Raw genomic sequence first — 18,973 nt, 5'->3', positions numbered from 1 at the left:
AGGGAGCCGGTGTATTTTCAAAAATTGATCTCAGATCAGGGTATCATCAGTTAAGGGTAAAGGATGCAGATGTGTCAAAAACTGCATTCAAAACCCGATATGGGCATTATGAATTTCTGGTGATGCCGTTTGGGTTAACAAATGCACCAGCAGCATTTATGGACCTTATGAACCGTATCTTTCATCCATATTTAGATTGGTTTGTAGTGGTCTTTATTGATGATATTCTAGTGTATTCCAAGACTAGGGAAGAACATGATGAACATTTGAGGATTGTTCTGCAAACCCTGCAAGAAAAGAAGCTGTATGCTAAGTTGTCCAAGTGTGACTTCTGGATGAGTGAAATCTCCTTCCTTGGACATATATTTTCAGCTGAGGGGATTAGAGTGGATCCCAAAAAGATAGAAGCAGTGATGGAATGGAAGCCTCCCAGAAATACAACTGAGGTCAGAAGTTTCTTGGGGCTAGCTGGGTATTACAGAAGATTTGTGAAGGGGTTCTCTCTTATAGCTGCTCTAATGACCAAGTTGTTACACAGGAATGAGAAATTTGGCTGGAACGACAAGTGCCAAGCCAGTTTTGAGAGGCTGAAGGCTATGTTGATAGAAGCAGCAGTGTTAACACAGCCAGTGTTGGGAAAAGACTTTGTGGTCTACAGTGATGCCTCGCATAATGGGCTAGGGTTTGTATTGATGCAAGAGGGGAAAGTGGTTGCCTATGCTTCCAGGCAGTTAAGGCCACATAAACAAAACTACCCTACTCATGACTTGGAGTTAGCAGCAATTATCTTCGCACTGAAGATATGGAGGCATTATTTATATGGTGAAAAATGCTACATCTATACAGACCACAAGAGTCTAAAATATTTGCCAACCCAGAAGGAGCTCAATCTTAGATCGAGGCGATGGATTAAGTTCCTAAAGGACTATGATTGTGTGATAGATTATCATCCTGGGAAGACAAATGTAGTTGCTGATGCTTTGAGTAGGAAGTCCATCACAGCTTTAAGATCACTAAATGCCCGTCTGTCCTTAGCTCAAGATGGAGCTATTTTGGCTGAGTTACAAGTGAAGCCATACCTGCTACAGCAAATACAAGATGGGCAGAAGGCCGATGACAAATTGATGGCTATTGTGGGTAAAATTCCAGAGGGGAAGGAAACTTATTATGAGGTGAAAGCAGATGGGTGTCTGTACTACAGAGGAAGAGTGTGTGTACCAGATGATAGGGAACTGAAGACTAGTATTCTGAAAGAAGCACACACTAGTGTTTATGCTATGCACCTGGGAAGCACAAAAATGTATAATGATTTGAAGCCTCATTATTGGTGGCCTGGTATGAAGAAGGATATAGCTGATCATGTGACTAAGTGTTTGACATGTCAGCAAGTTAAAGCAGAATATCAAGTTCCATCAGGATTGCTACAGCCTATAAGCATACCTGAATGGAAATGGGACCGGGTCACTATGGATTTTGTTAGTGGTCTATCTCTCACCCAGAAGAAGCATGATGCAGTATGGGTGATAGTGGATAGATTGACGAAGTCAGCACATTTTCTGTCAGTTAGGACTGACTACTCACTGGAGAAGCTAGCAGAATTATATATCAATGCGATAGTTAGACTGCATGGGATCCCACTTTCCATCATATCTGACCGAGAACCAAGGTTTACATCGAGATTTTGGAAAAAGTTGCAAGAAGCCTTGGGCACACAACTCCGTTTTAGCACTTCTTTTCATCCTCAGACGGATGGACAGTCAGAACGAGTAATCCAGGTAAACCTAAAAACTAATTGAATTTTCACAATTTACAAATTGAAATGATGGTAACAATGTGAATTATGTAATAGATCCTGGAGGATATGCTGAGGAGTTGTGTCATTGAGTTTGAGGAGAGTTGGGATAGATATCTCCCACTGGAAGAATTTGCATACAATAATAGCTACCAAGCTAGCATCCAAATGGCCCCGTATGAAGCACTGTATGGAAGGAAATGTAGAACTCCAATGTGCTAGACTGAATTGGGCGAAGACAAACTGGTAGGGCCAGACCTGGTGAAACAGACTGAGGAGAAAGTGAAAATAATCAAAGCAAATATGAAGGTTGCCTCGGATAGACAGAAATATTATGCCGACTTAAAGAGAAAAGAGATAGAATATGCAGTTGGCGACAAAGTGTTTCTCAAAGTCTCACCGTAGAAGAAAGTACTGAGATTTGGGAGAAAGGGTAAGTTAAGCCCTAGGTTCATTGGCCCATATGAAGTCATTGAACGTGTGGGACCAGTGGCCTATCGGCTAGCTTTACCACAAGAACTGGATAAGATCCATAATATATTTCATGTTTTTATGTTAAGAAGATATCGCTCAGACCCTTCACATGTCATCTCCATGGAAGAGATTGAAATCCAACCGGACTTGACATATGCAGAAGAACCCATACGGATCTTGGCTCGAGAAGTGAAGGAACTGAGAAATAAACAAATTCCACTGGTAAAGGCACTTTGGAGGCATCATAACACTGAAGAGGCAACTTGGGAAAGTGAAAAGACGATGAGGCAACAGTTTCCTCAACTGTTTGCATCAGGTAAATTTCGAGGACGAAATTTAAATTAGAGGGAAAGTGTTGTAATACCCTCCCTGTAGCAACTCCGTACATTCTACTATTTCGGTGACCAGTGTCGGTCCGGATAGCTAGAACGTCCGGAAAAATATTTAAACTAAAGTGAGGAACCATAATTAACTCAAATATTAATAAGAAAAATTTAGAAAAAATTTTAGAAATAAAATACAACCAAGTTAAATGAGCCGGTGCCCTAGCGATGGGTAACCTAGTGGGAAGTTGCGGTTCTCGCAACTAGGAGCCCTAAACCAGAGGGAAAATTCATAAAATAATTTTTGGGACTCCAGAGAAGGGTCATTGAGGTTCCTATGGCATTAGAATGCCAAGAAAATGCTTAAAAATTTTTTTCAATAGGTACATACAATTTTAGTCTGTTAAGCCAAACGAAGGGCATTTTGGTCATTTCGCCTTCAGAGGTGATTTTTGGCCGACTTGTCCAGTTAAGTAAATAATTATTATGACATAAAATATGAATAAATATTGATGAAAAATAATTTAAAAATGAATAGGAAAAGAAAGAAAAGAAATTGTAAATAAATGAGATTTATTATTTCATGCTTATGTAAGCATGAGGTAATTAAAAAGTTATGGCCAATCAAATTAAAGAAAGACAATTATAATACATTAAAAGATGAAAAAAAGAAGTAAAACTCTAGAAAACGCAGCAGCCACTCTTTCTTCTTCTTCTTGCCGTTCCATGCCCTCTCCCTCACTCCACCATTTTCAAGTTAACAAAGCTCCCTTCCCTTAGTCCTCTCTCAACAAAACCCTAACTTAGCAACACAAAACTTTGGTATTTCATCTTGGTGAATCTTCTGGGAACAAAAGAAGTGAAAAAGAAGAACCCTAGCAAGTTTGAATTTCACTCCATTAGAGGTTAGTGACTAAACTTGATTTTTATCTTTCAATTCATGTTGAAGGAGTGGTATTTGATGCAAATTTACAAGAAAATTGAGTAAACATCATGCGTATGTCTTGCTTAAAATTCCAGCAGCCTTGAACTTGGTTGAGTTTGAAAGATTTTTTAGAATTAAAATGATATTGTGGCTGCCCTTAACACTAATATATTGATTAGGAAGGTGAAGTGCAAGTAATGCAACAATCTAGAATGGTGGAGCTAGGGTTTGGACCCAAATTGAGACTTTGTTCATGTATTTGGTGAAAGAGAGTTTTAATGGTCAATTACTGACCATTGGGCTGTGTGTGAATAAGAAATGAAGTGGTTTGTTTAGTGGGAATTGAAGTTAGTGTGGCTGCCCTTGGTGACCTGCAGGACTAGGCATGAGTTCAGCAGGTTTGGGCAGCAATAACTGGAGTTGTAGGGGTTCAATTGGTGCAAGGCAAATTGGAGATGAAACTAGACACATAATGGCACAACTTTGGTGAAGAAACCATGCCCATAAAACCAAACCAAGTTGACCTAAAGATTGCCCTAATCCGGGTGACCTGCATTCTGCCTGGGCAAAATGACCAAATGAACAGTATTTAGTCATTTGGCCATAACTCAGTGTAGAAAGGTCCAATTCACCTCAAATTTTACCAGCAATAAGCTGAGATATAGACCTACAACTTTCATGAAGAAACCTAACCCAAATTATGACCATAACATATTCAAAAAGTGACCTGCAATCACTGCTCAAAATACTGTAGATTTGGTCAGTCCAGAAAATCTGGAAAATTTGTAATCCGGCCAGTTGTGGTTTTTGGGCCATAACTTGAGCTACAAAACTCCAAATGGAGTGATTCAAAAAAATAAATATAACTAGACAAAATAAGGAACAACTTTTATGTTGACCACTTTGCCAAATTCCTACTGCAAAAATAACTAATGGAACAGTAAACACAAAGTTTGAAATCTGAAAATTTTGAACAATTAACATTAAGCTTAGAAATAGTATTGGCAACCAATACCAACAATTTTAGAATGCAAAATGTGGTATGTTGGGAGTATTAAAATCAATGTACCTATTGTCCATGTAAAAGTCAACATTTTTGTTGACTAATGAATTGAATAGTAACACCTAAACTTGAATTTCAAGAATTGTATAATTTAAGAGTGTAATATGCCCTAGTACACCTAGCAAGATTGGTTTGGATAGGTTGGCATGCCAATAGGGTTCTGTTAGTAGTACTGCATATGGCTTCATGCCATTCTGTGTTTTATGGCCTCACATGCCATTCTGTGACATAATAGCCTTTGGCTATGTTATTTGAGTTGTTATACTTGGGTTTTATCCTTGATAATCATTACAGCTTATTAGCTATTCTGTTGCACACCAGGAGACACAATGTAACCGATGGTGTGATGGTCCGAGGTACTTAGTACCCAGTGCCAGTTTACCCATTTATCTTGTCCAGTCGACTAGTATGGGTTACTCGGGCAATGATAATAAATCTTAACAAATTTTAATCGAATAATACTGCAATAACTATCAGAAATTAAGTCTAACAAAAATGTAAACATACATTCTGCATACTTACTTTATTTTAGTTATTTTATTTTATACTGTCACCACTAAGCAGAATTGCTTAGCGCGTCGCTTTTGCCACACGCAGGTACTGGAGACATAGCTGGGGAGCCCATGGACATCGATCGGGTGAACTTTCGTAGTGACATCGAGTCCAGAGTCACCTCACATCTGCAGTGCACTTGGTAGGATATTAGGACTTTGGGTGGCATTTTGTATTTTGCATTCTGTATTAGTTTTGATTGTAATTACAAATTCTTGAACTTATGTGATAATGTAAAGTTATGAAATTTCATGTTATTGAAATTTTCTGTATATTATGTTGAAAAAATGAAATGTTGAGAAATATTCATGAATGTGCTTCAAGTGATGATGTGAACAGAAAAAAAATTTTGAAAATAGTATTGAGATTTTGAGATTGAGTTGAGATGTGTGTATAATGGAGTTCTGGATTTGGAAATTATATTTGAAGTGTCTTTTAAATAGGTTCAGAAGAACTGTTTTTCCAATTTATAGCCGGCACTCTGCCGGATTTTCTATAAAATTTGCGAAAAAATTCAGATTAATCAAAATTGTAGATAAATGAGTTTAAAAAGGGTAACTTGTAATGGAAATATGATTTTGTGCTCCAGCACACTATGGCATATCTTGCTCGGCTACATTGTAGACGGGTAGGGAGTGTCACAATTTTCAATTCTTATATGAGATCAAGTTAAAATTCAATTTCATTTGCTATAATTCCCATGCTTTTTTTTTTCTTTTTATTTCTTGAAAATAGTACTATAAGAATTTCTCATAAGAAAGGATAAGTACACTTTAGTATCATATAATTTGCACATTTTATTAATAGAGGTCTAAAGCTTTTTTTTTAATCATATATTATTATATTATTAGTATTTAAGGATAAAGTTGTTAAGTGATATTAATATATGCTGACATGAGAAGTCTTTATGTGTTCTTTAAATGACGTGATAAATAGGTTTCACTTATTTGATTGTTAAAAATTTTGTGCTTAGATACTAACAGTATAATAATATAGACTTAAAAAAAAAAAAAAAATCTCACACCTCTATTAATAAAACATCTAAACCATTGGCTATTAAAGTGTACTTATTCCTTATAAGAATTACGAATAGAGAAGATGATAAAAATTGACTCAATAAATTATAAAAATTGTCTCTATAAATTATGAAGATAGTATTACGTTCTCTTCGTAGTTCTTATTATAATTTTTATGTCCATAAGTTATGAAAATAGATTAAACATTTTTGTTTCCTTTGTGTACCATCATATAGAAACAACTCTTGATAATTTATAAATAGAGACAATTAAATTTCCATCACTATAATTTGAACAGTAAAGTAATAGTGACCAGTAAAGTAGTGAATATGTATATATTTATTTTATATATTCATATATTTATTCCCATCTTAATATCTTTGTAAAGCTTGAAAAATGACTTTCAATTTTTTTTTAAAGGCTATTGATAAAAAAAAGTCAAATTTTATAGTATTTTAGTAATTTTATTAAATTCTTTGAATTTTGGCAGAGTCAATCAAATTTTTAAAATTTATTAAAACTTTATTGAGTTTTTGTCAATCAAATTTTGACATTTATTTTTCTAAAATTTTTTTATAGCTACCATTGAATATATTCATAGCTCTTTCGTAATTTCATTTTAATAATTATTGAATATCAAAAGTGATGAGATTTGATGGCAACGAATAAAGAGAATGTATGACAAAAATCATTCAATTTAATTAAATGACTAAGTATTTTCCGCGCATGTGAAGTTCTTTAAATATATACTAATAAATTGCTTTAATATTTTACTTCATTTGCGACAGCATTCGCTGATAATATTATTCCTCGATTACATCCTCTGCGAGGCAGAATCTGGCGACTGCCCGAGACATCAGGGACATCCATGTCGGAGGACTTTCAGACGTTTTATTATGCTCAGACTCTTGATCATTTCAACCATAGGCCTGAAAGCCACACCAACTTCAAGCAAAGATATGTGATCAATTATAAGTATTGGGGTGGTGCCAATGCCAGTGCACCATTCTTTGCATATCTTGGAGCAGAAGCACCAATTAACGAAGATCTGGCAGGAATTGGATTTCTCACTGAAAATGCTGCTAGTTCAGTGCTCTTGTGGTATTTATAGCGGTATACGATCACAAACTAGAAGATACACATATGTTAAGCGTTTTTATTTCCCTTTTGAATTGCTTCGACTAACAACAGGCTCAATACCTCATAGTTTTAAAAATAACTCTAATACAAATAATATATATTGTCTTACATAAATATATAACGCTAAAATTCGTATGTTGAATATGTGGATTCTATCATAAATTTTTATGTGTTAGGTTTATGATGGATCAGGTGAAGCCTCGAAAAATACTGATGAATTTGCCATCTTTAATTTTTTGTATATATAGCACCGATTTTATGGGGAATCTGCTCCATTCGGATCATTTATAAAAGCCTTAAAAAATGCAAATGTTCGAGGCTATTTCAACTCTGCTCAAGCTTTGGCAGATTATGCTGAAATTCTCATTTATTTAAAGAAGAAATTATCTGCCCAATATTCTCCTGTAATAGTCATTGGAGGATCATATGGGGAAAGTAAGTGACTGCATTTCCTTTTCTTCTAAAACTAGTAATATATTGTTTACTTATTGCTATCGTTTCGTTTAATCTGTAATCTTTTTTTTTTTAATTATTTTTATCTTTACTTTGACTTAGTGCTGGCTTCATGGTTTCGGCTAAAATATCCCCATGTTGCCCTTGGAGCTCTGGCATCGTCAGCTCCAGTCCTTTACTTTGATAATATAGCACCACAGGATGCATACTTTTGGGTTGTCACCAAGGATTTTAGGGTAACATAAGCAACTTGAACGTTCTCTCCTTTTCATTGTTATTTGTTTAGCTTAGAAATCTCTCTTCAGAAAATGTATAAGGAAGTTAGTTTACAAGTCATGTGCTACTAGATTAATAGCCCAATGCAATGATCGAGTTTCCATTTTGTGCAGGAAGCTAGCGAGAGTTGCTACGAAACTATACGAGAATCATGGGGTGAAATTGATAAAGTGGCTTCACTGCCAAATGGTCTTTCAATTCTTAGCCAAAGATTCAACACTTGCTAGTATATAACTTCATCTTAATTAATTTGCCATAAATTCTCTTGTTTGGATCCATTCGTTGCTTGAATTAAACATAGATTTTGCCTCACAATTATTCTTTTTCCCCCATGGCAGTCCCCTGAAAGATTCTTCTGAGCTTAGAGAATTCTTGATCTCCATGTATGGTAATGCAGCCCAATATGATGCACCGCCAGAATATCCAGTCGATATGATATGTGATGCCATAGATGAAGGTCCTTTTGGAAAAGATATTCTCATCAAAATATTTGCAGCTGTTGTTGCCTCTTCTGGTTCCAATTCCAGTGCTTGCTATGTTAATCCACCCTATACTCCATCTGAAACAGATTTGGGATGGGAATGGCAGGTACAAATTAATATTCATACATAAATGCCCATTTTTGTTAGAAAAAATTATTGTTTAATCTCTGTATTATAGTAAAATTATTGATTTGGTCATTGTATTTTGAAGCACTTTCATCCCTCTATCTATTTTTCTTAACTTTTATTATTAATGATAAATACTTTTATTCATCAGTTTGATCTTTATAAATATTTTTCCCTAAATTTTTATTATTATTAACATTTTTATCCTTCATTGACCATCTTTTAGTCCCTTAAATAATAGTTAAATTGATAAAAATGAACAAAAAACCCAAATGGTTAATAGAATTAAATGTAAGTGTAAAACTATGCATTTTTGAAAGCACGGGGACCAAATCATTAATTTTAATATAATTGAGATTTTTTTTTTACAACATTATCAACTCTGCTTTTTTGTATGCTTAAATAGGATCTCTGACATTGTAGTTATTGTGTAAAATTGTAGACATGTAGTGAGATAGTATACCTCCTGCTCCTTTTATATTAAGCAGTCGCATCAAGCAATGCAAATCCGAATTTGGTGTTGTGCCTAGGCCTCATTGGATCACCACCTATTATGGAGGCCATGTAAGAAGTTAAAACTTATTAATTTTTTCTTTAAATCTAAAGATCTTTCCATAGAAATTTCAAGCTTTTTTGGTGGTTCTAATTTACTAATGTCAAATAATTAATTTCAGGATATAAAATTAATTCTCCAAAGGTTTGCTAGCAACATTATCTTCTCAAATGGACTCAGAGATCCTTTAAGTAGTGGAAGGTATGCAAAAACACAAATTATATCTGCTTAATTGTGTTGTTGGCCTGGTTTAATAGGTTAATTTCCATGTGTACGTTCAACAGGGTACTAGAGAACATTTCTGATACAGTTCTTGCTGTTTACACAGTTAACGGTATGTTCAATACTTAATGTACAATGAAACATGCATGTCCAAATAGAGAAATAAATGAATCACTTTTAATGATTAGAGAATCTATATCCTGCTTTGCTTTACAACAAAATAATAACTTGACATTTTGACGCTGATCAAGAAGATTGATTTAATTAGAAAAGCTCAATAAACGCTAGCATTCATTAGATTAAGAGTTCCAGTTCCAACAATTACTTTTCTTGGTGTAAGATCTATATATTTTACTATAATCTTTCAATAAAGCTATTTATATTCTTGGACTCTAGATTGGAGATATAGTATTCCCTCGCCTAAACTTTTTTGTGCAAAAAAATATTGTTACTAAAAACTGTAAAATCTCAAATTTAACTTTTAATGGAATCAATTTTATATATATATATATATATATATATATATATATATATATAAACTTACTTTTGATATATTACAAATTAATATCACAAGTTGTATTATAGTTATGCAATTTTTTTTTTTTTGAGAACGATTATACAATTTGTTAAAATCTGTTTTAACATAATTTTATTTATTTATTTATTTTTTTATATTAAAAGCAGTCAGGATTGTTCTGAACAACACATTTTATCCTAGTCTAATCAATGAGAAATTTTATAATGAATACGTTAAATTGATTGTGATAGAGCTCAATAATTAATTAATATGGCTAATATGGCAGGTTCCCATGCATTGGATTTGCTTCGAGCAAAAGCAACTAATCCACAGTGGTTAATCATGCAACGAAAGACTGAGGCTGAGATAATTAAGGGATGGATGGCGAAGTACTCTGTGTAAGATTTTGTCCGATAATTAATATTATAATATAAGCTAAAATCAATTCCTTTAATGTGATCCAATATTAATTGATATTTACTTTAATTAATATAAATTCTAATTATACAAGAATTACTTTAATTGAAGTAAATCTTAATTCTAATTGTATAAAGATACTTGATGAACATATCAGATTAAGTCTTGGATATATAAGTCTTGGATATATAAATATATATATACGAGCTGGTCCTCTCTCTACCCATAAGGTCACGCACATTCTCTTTCATAAAGTTAGAGATAATTGATGGTTGTTCCAATGCATTCCAATGTAATTGAATCAAAAATCCAAAATTAAGAAATCCAAAAAAGAAATCAAAAATCCAAAATTAAGATCTAAAATTAAATAAGAAACTCTCAAATTAAATAAACTTCAGTCCAAGGTAATTCGCATTCCAATGCATTGATTCGATCATAGACAAAAGAAAATTATCTCTTATTAAATACTTAATATAGATTTACTAAACAGCGAGGTGAAATCCCTAACTTCCCTATACTCATCAATTTGAGCCTAGCACTCTTGTTGGCTCTAATTATTAACTAAATTGGTATTAAGCAATTCTCATCAAATTAATAACTACTTTAAGAATAGAAAGTAGTTAAGCTGAACAACAATTTATGAAACATAAATTATTTAATTCACCCTATTGTTTCCTTAGGTTATTATAAAAAACTGGGATCATAATCAATAAAATCTAATTGCTACTCATGTTCAATCTTACACAACAATTACGGATTATGAAGATGAACTAGCAATTGATCACATCAAACAATTAACTAATAGGCCTTTTTAGTAAATCATTCAATAAATCAAAGACAATGAAATAAGAAAACAATAGATATTCAAAAGACATAAATCAAATTAAGAACCTGATCTCACAAATCAGGCAAAAGAACTTGAATCCTTTGAACTAAATTGAAAACTTAGTAACTCATGTTCATGGCTTACAGAAAATTAAAGAAGAAAATTGAAGAAATCTAGAATGTGAATGGAGAACGAAAGTCTGATCCCCCTTGTGTCAGCTGCTGCCTCTTCTATATATAATAAATGGCCTAAGGTTAGGTTTAAGAGTCTTTCTCTCTGTCAAAAACTACAACTGGAGCAAAATTAGGAAACTGATTATTGCCAAATACACGGCCCGTGTATCACTACACGGCCTAGGGCCGTGTAACTTACTGGAGCTGAGTGGGTATGTTTCGTATTGGCACAGAAGGTTACATGGGTCTCCAGGATTTACACGGGTCAAGTTACACTGCCCGTGTATTTTGTTTCTTCCTCGGTTCTCTGGATTTCTTCTGGTAGAATGTTACACGAGTCCATGGTTGTGCTTACACGACCCGTGTACTTTGTATCAATAACGCTTCTCAATCCTTCGACCTTTCCAAGCTTCCTTCCACACTTCTATGCTCTAAAACTTCACCAAAACCCTAAAAAATATAGAAAGAGTCAAATTAATGCAAATGCTAAAAATTTCTCCATTTAACATAATTATTTCAATAACTCTCTAAACATATGCCTAATAGATAATTATACTTTAATCAACTGAATTAGGTATAAAGATACCTTAGAAACACTAAATGTGATGGAAGTGAAATTAATAAATTATGCACTTATCAAATTTCCCCACACTTATTCCAAGCTTGTCCTCAAGCATGACTTAAATTCTCAACCAACTCCACTTAGAAGTTCCTTAACTTCACCCTATCACAACATTCTCTAACGAAAGATTAAAAGTTTGAAAGAAGAGGCAAGTAAGGTAATAACCATCACAACAAATTCCATAAACACCATACCACTATATCAACAATTCTCCAACACAAAACAAAAAGCTTGAAATCAATTAAGCTCACACAATTAAAGTTCCATAAAATTTTAAATCAATACATACCAAAACACAAGGTTAATTTATCAAGGCACAACAATTATAGCTCTTTGCAAATCTTAGGGGAGATAGAAATGGGCTTTTTTTTTTATTTGAAATTGGTACTTCTCTCTAAATCAAGATTACTTTTTTTTTTTATTTTAACCGTCACCTTCAAAAAAGTACCTTGCTCATATCCTAGCTAGCTTTTGGCCTGAGAATCGACATGGGGTTCATGAAGACCCCTGGTTACCTTGCTTAACTAAATAGCAGAGCAATTTTCAAGTTTAGCCTTTTATTTCCCCTAATTTATGCATCTATATATTATAAAGTGCCCTAATAGATTAAACAAAGTTCTAAAAAATGCATGACACTAGTTTAAAGCACACATAACTAATCATTTCACCATTAAATCAAGCCTAAATGATTTATGCAAGAAAAAAATTGCTCTATGGTATGGAGAAGAGGGAAAATCCATCATTAAAATTACTATTACCTTGCCTAAAATCTCAAAAATTCAACCTAAAGTAAAAAAGTCATTTCAAGGACAAAGCACTTCTCTCCGAGAGTTAATATAGAGCCATGAATCAAGCTTATAAGAATAATTTTTTTTAAACAATTAAAAAGATTGCAGCAACAAATTTCTCCTCCCCCACACTTAAAAATTATATTGTTCCCAATGTAAAGTCTAAACGCAAAAGAAAAGGAAAAAAATGCTAGAAAATAAAATAACATAAAGGAAAAAAAATAAATCTGATTGTGGCTAACAAGCCACTCATGGGTTGCCTCCCAAGAAGCGCTTTTGTTTATCGTCGTTAGCTCGACATAGCAAAGCTCCTTAATCCACATAAGTTGGGTTACTCAATTTGAGCTCCTCCACTGTATGCTCCTGAAACCCTTCATAAAATGGCTTGAGCCTATGACCGTTGACCTTGAACACTTTTTTAGTTCCTAAACTTTGAATTTCAACTGCACCATAAGGAAACACATTAATAACAACAAAGGGTCCAGTCCAATGAGAACGCAACTTATCAGGCATCAGCTTCAATCTAGAATTATACAATAAAACTTTTCGTCCAACCACAAACTGCTTCCTTAGAATTAGTTTGTCATTGAATGCCTTGGTCTTTTCTTTATAGATCTTAGAGTTCTCGGAAGCCTCAAGTAGAATTTCCTCTAATTCCTGCAATTGTAATTTTCTTTCCACACCAACAGTATCCAAATCCAAATTACAATGTCTAACAGCCCAATAAGCCTTATGTTCTAACTCAACAGGAAGGTGACACAACTTACCAAATACCAATCTGTAGGGGGACATACCTATGGGTGTCTTATAAGCAGTCCTATAAGCCCACAAAGCATCCTTAAGTCTGAGGCTCCAATCTTTTCTATTTGGCTCCACTGTTTTTTCCAAAATAGACTTGATCTCTCTATTAGACACCTCTACTTGCCCACTTGTTTAAGGATGATAAGCTGTAGATACTTTATGGAAAACACCATATCTCCTCAATAATGCCTCAACAGTTCTATTACAAAAATATGTGCCCCGGTCACTGATCAAAGCTCTAGGAACTCCAAACTTTCTAAAAATGTTTGACTTGATAAAACCTACAACAGCTTTAGAATCATCAGTCCTGGTGGCTTTGGCTTCCACCCATTTCGAAACATAATCAACAGCAAGTAATATATAAACAAAGCCAAAAGAAGAAGGAAATGGACCCATAAAATCAATACCCCACACATCAAAAATCTCATAAACAAGTATTGGATTCTGAATCATCTTATTCCTACGGGTTAAACTTCCTGTTCTTTGACATTGTTCACAATTTTTGCAAATCAAATATGAATCATGAAATATAGTGGGCCAGTAAAAACCATAGGCTAATATTTTTCTACTTGTTCTCTTGGGTCCAAAATGACCTCCACATGCATAGGCATGACAAAAAGCAAGAATAGATTGAATCTCATTACCAGGAACACATCTGTTAATAATTTGATCTGAACAAAATTTCCACAAATACGGGTCATCCCACACATAATACTTAGCCTCACTTTTCAATTTCTCTTTCTTAGCTCTACTCAAATCAAAAGGCACAACCTTAGTAACCAAATAATTCACCAAATCAGCATACCAAGGAATCATACCTTGCAATTTGAATAACTGCTCATCAGGAAAAAGTTCCTGCAAAGAAATTGGCTCTTCTTGTGTCACTAACCTACTCAAATGATCTGCTACCAGGTTCTCAGCTCCTTTCATATCCTTGATTTGAAGATCAAATTCTTGCAACAGAAGGATCCATCAAATCAACCTCGGTTTTCCTTCCTTCTTTGCCAAGAGATACTTCAACGCTGCATGATCAGAGTAGATAATTATTTTAGAACCAAGCAAATATGACCAAAATTTATTTAAAGCAAAAACTATAGCCAAAAACTCTTTTTCAATTGTAGAATAATTGCGCTGAGCTGAATTGAGTGTTCTGGATGCATAATAAATCACATGAAAGAGCTTCCCAACACGCTGCCCTAAAACTGCTGCCACTTCATAATTACTTGCGTCACACATAATTTCAAACGGTATAGTCCAATTAGGAGCCTGGCTAATAGGGGGTGATGTCAATGTAGATTTCAATTTGTCAAAAGCCTCCTTGCACTCTTCACTCAACTCAAAAGAAACATCTTTTTGCAAGAGTCTAGACAAAGGCAATGCTATCTTAGAGAAATCCTTTATGAACCTGCGATGGAAACCTGCATGACCAAGAAAAGAGCGTACTTACCTCACTGTTGTGGGGTAGGGTAAGTTCACAATTAAATCAATTTTAGATTTATTCACCTCAATACCCCTATTAGAGACAACATGACCCAAAACAAGCCCCTGTTCCACCATAAAATGACACTTCTCATAATTCAAAACAAGATTTTTCTCAATGCATCTCTCAAGAACAGAAGTTAAATGATGTAAACATACATCAAATGAATCACCATACATAGTAAAATCATCCATGAACACCTCAATACAAGTATCAATGTAATCTAAAAATATGCTCATCATGCATCTCTAAAATGTGGCAGGTGCATTACAAAGCCCGAAGGGCATCCTTCTAAAAGTAAAAGTTCCAAAAGGGCAAGTGAAGGTAGTCTTCTCTTGATCCTCCAGCAATCAGAATTTGATTATATCCAGAAAAGGCATCGGGAAAACAGAAATAAGACTTACCTGCTAACCGCTCAAGCATCTGATCAATGAATGGCAGTGGGAAGTGGTCCTTATTGTTGAATTCAGCTTGAGGTAGTCTATGCACATTTGCCATTCACTCTAAATCCTTATTGGAACAAGTTCATTATCTTGATTTGCTACCATAGTGACTCCTGATTTTTTTGGCACTACTTGGACTGGACTTACCCATATGCTGTCTGAAATTGGGTAAATAACTCCTGCATCCAGTAGCTTCAAAATCTCCTTCTTCACAACCTCCATCATCTGTGGGTTCAACCTCCTTTGAGCTTCTCTACTTGGTTTAGCATCATCTTCCAGTAATGTGACGCCCCTCACCCGTCTATAGTGTAGCCGACCGAGGAGTGCTACATTCGGTGCCGGAGCACCCTATCTTGTTTTATCATATCTATTGTAAACTTTTGATGTCATTTAAAACATGTATTCTATGTATAGAATTTTTTTTTTTTATATATATATATATATCTTATTTCTGTGGAGACCCGAACAAAGCCTCCCCTGTTTTATTAGCATCTGGCGGGTTTCCACTAATCACCTATTAACATGTCCATATTCATTTCACATATTTTCATATCATATTCTCCTTTATCATATCATTCACAACTATTTATGAGATCTCAAAATGAAGTATCATCTATTGTATTCATATGGAAATTCATAGATAATAAATTATAAGTTTTCATTTCAATCTCAAGTTTATTTACAAGTCCAAAATGAAATACATCATGACTAGACATAATGAATCAAAATACTAGTCTATACATGGGCCCTACTAAAATACAAAAGACTAGTGAGGTGACTCTGGTCGGTGGCAGATCTGGTCAAAACTCAGTCCGAACACTACTGTGGCGGCTGCTGCTCTTCAGTACCTACGCGATGGAAAACCAATGCACTATGCATAACGCTTAGTGATGCATAATTTATAATAACAATAATTAAACAATTGAATTTATATCTGCAAATTATAATTTCTGGGTCTTTTATATTTTTATTGCACTTTGGAATAATTAACATTATCGGGATCTTTTATGATTACTTATTGTATTTTAAGTCTCAATTAATTTTTATCAGTGCCCAAGAAACCTATAACAAATTATAAAAGCTGGATGCATGGGTGTATACTGGTTAGATAGCTATATGTCTGTCCAGTATACGTCTGTCAGGCACGAGGCCAGCTGTCGGGCATGAGACCCACTGTCAGGCTTGTAAAGCCAGAAATAAAGTTAGGCACAATGGCCAATGGGTAGGCATATAACCTGTAGAACAATCATATCAGACATATATTGTCAGTTCATGATTTGCTCTGTAAGCAGTACTGCTATCTGTGGTCCCTAATTGGTATACCAATCGATCCAACTATATACATATAAGCCTAGGCATACTTTGGGCAAATTAGTACTAATAAGCACTTATAGTTTTATTATTTCATGCTATGTACTATTAAGGGTTCATAATATATTTTTATTTCACTTCATGTACTACCTATGCTTTATACCATTCCCATGTTATTATAATGGGAACATAGGTCCCAAGCACTTATTCGTATAACTTATGTATTTATCACTCTCATTATTTTATGTCATGTACTATACATATTTATAGTATTGTTATTTCATATATGATGGAAACATAGTTTCCAAGTGTATTTTCCTATGACTTATGTGTTTAGCAAACCATTTAGGTAAATTTATATTTTACGTATCAACTAATTTCATGTCACCTTGTAGTGGGAAAGTAGGTCTCACATACCTATTTCATGTAATTTAGCATGTAGAGACTTATTAGGGATAAGTCCTTACTAAAAACAATTTAATTCAAGAACCTTTCTTTAGGTTCAGTTTCACTGTTTTGACTTTACATATCATGTTGAGCAATTACACATTATTACTTATTTTTTTGAAATGTACATATCACTTTTTAGTGGGAAAATAGGTCCTACATACCCTTTCATGTGGTTTAGTGTTTAATGGCTTGTTAGGGTTAAATTCCTACCATAAGAAAATTTATCTCATAGACCTTTCTTTAGTTTCAGTTTTTATGTCTTACTTTTACCTATCCATATGATCAGTTTGTAGCCATTGTTTGACCACACTTCCTTCATGGAAGTTGTTCCTTTATGTCTTATCTTTATTTTCCCCTTTGAATCATATCAATTTGATTTTTATAACTCAAGTTATGGTCGGATAACCATAACTGACTCATTCCCAGATTCTGATTCCTTAACTAGGCAGCTTTTGGACTTAAATTTTACCTAATTAATGGAATAGGTTGCAGTCACTTTTAGGCATGGTGTTCTTCATAAAAATTGTTGCCCTATTTCTTATGATCATTGAGAAATTTGTATCACAATTTTTTAAATTTTGTGGAATTATTTATGGCCAATTAACTGACCTGGGTTCATGTACCCTGTGCCAACAGGGGCTCAGTTCAGGATAGTGATTGCAGGTCACTTTTTGAGATTCTTAAATTCATAATTTGAGGACGGTTCCTAAAACAAAGTTGTAGCCCTATTTCTTAGGTTTCTGGAAAGGTATGGCTCATCTCAATTGGATTTTTCTAGTGGGAGTTATGACTAAAAGACTGTTCCGGGTCAAGTGAAGTTTAGTCAGATTGTAGGTTTTGATACAGTAAATTATTCTAACTGTTTGACCTAGTTCTCTTATTTTTTGGGTTTTAGTCAAAACACCAATTTTGTAGGTCTATGTCTTGTAGACATTTTTCCACTGGTTTCATTACATTTGAGTTCTTGTAGACCAAGTTATGGTCATTTTTCCAAAACTGGTCGGGTAAGTTTATGTCCAGTAGTTTCTGGACAACCTAATTCTGGACAGTTTTGTGACCCAACTTGGGCTAGCAATTTGGTTTGGTTTTTGGCATTTCTAGGTTCAGTGGTCTTCATGAAAATTGTAGCCCTATATCTAAGCTTTCCAATGGTATCAAATTCAGGTCATTTGGATCAGTGTAGAGGGAGTTATGACCAAATGAACATGTACTGTTCATTTGGTCATCTTCTGGGTTTGGTGCAGGATAATCCAGATTTGGGCAGTATTTAGGTCAAGTTTTGGACAGAATTTGGGCATGGTTTCTTCATGGAAAATGGGCTATTTGTGTTTAGTTTCACCTCCAATTGGCCTCATACCAATTGGAGTCACATATTTTCAGTTATGGTTCAAAACTCATGCTGGACTCATTGAGTCCCAACCTGTAGAAAATTGACACTTCCAAAACTCAATCTCCTCCAGCTTCTTTACTTCAATTTGCATGCAATACACTTCTATAAGCAACAATCTCATCCCAATTAGGTCAATTTCAAGCATTTACATAAAATCTCCAAGTCATGTACACAAACCCTAATTTTCAAGTTTCAAACTCAATCAATTCAATCCCTTTTTACTTCTCATACATATAATCATATCAATCATCATCTCTAAACTCATTTACATTATTTGAACACAATAAAGCTCAACACATTTCATGGCTGCCAAAATTTGGGGACATCATGGGTTCATGAATTTCTTGTTAATTTCTTG

The 18,973-nt window shown here is 34.3% G+C and overlaps 1 pseudogene; it reads left to right on the top strand.

Moving 5' to 3' along the window:
- Positions 1-540: 540 nt before the first annotated feature.
- Positions 541-10,316, top strand: LOC110635996 (uncharacterized; annotated as a pseudogene).
- The last annotated feature ends 8,657 nt before the right edge of the window (positions 10,317-18,973 follow it).

This window comes from Hevea brasiliensis, chromosome 17 (assembly GCF_030052815.1).
Source record: "Hevea brasiliensis isolate MT/VB/25A 57/8 chromosome 17, ASM3005281v1, whole genome shotgun sequence".
NCBI classification, from domain to species: Eukaryota; Viridiplantae; Streptophyta; class Magnoliopsida; order Malpighiales; family Euphorbiaceae; genus Hevea; species Hevea brasiliensis.
This window is presented reverse-complemented; position numbering and strand designations above follow the sequence as displayed.